Genomic DNA, 520 nt, shown 5'->3' on the forward strand with positions numbered 1-520 from the left:
GAGAAGGAGAAGGAGAAGGAGAAGGAGAAGGAGAAGGAGAAGGAGAAGGAGAAGGAGAAGAAGAAGCTGTTTGTTTTTTAAGCAGGGTTTTTCTGTGTAGGCTTGGCTAACCTGGAACTCACTCTGGAGTCCAGACTGGCCTTGAACTCAGAGATCCACCAACTGGCACTTACTACATTTCTTAACACTTCCTTGAGGAGAGTGAACGTGCAATTTCTCACTACCATAAAAATATCAGTCAGGTTTCCCTCATTTGGGGAAATCACAAAGATCATAAATCTTGAATAAAGTGGCCATTAGGGCGGCTTGCCAGGTTAATATCAAATATATAGTCTTTTTTTTTGGGGGGGGGGGTTGAAACAGGGTTTCTCTGTATAGCCCTAGCTGTCCTGGAACTCACTCTATAGANCAGGCTGGCCTCAAACTCAGAAATCTGCCTGCCTTTGCCTCCCAAGTGCTGGGATTAAAGGTGTGCACCACCACTGCCCAGCTTCAAATATATAGTCTTAAAACAAAGGGA

The sequence above is a fragment of the Mus pahari genome, chromosome 12 (assembly GCF_900095145.1).
Source record: "Mus pahari chromosome 12, PAHARI_EIJ_v1.1, whole genome shotgun sequence".
In the NCBI taxonomy this organism is placed as follows: Eukaryota; Metazoa; Chordata; class Mammalia; order Rodentia; family Muridae; genus Mus; species Mus pahari.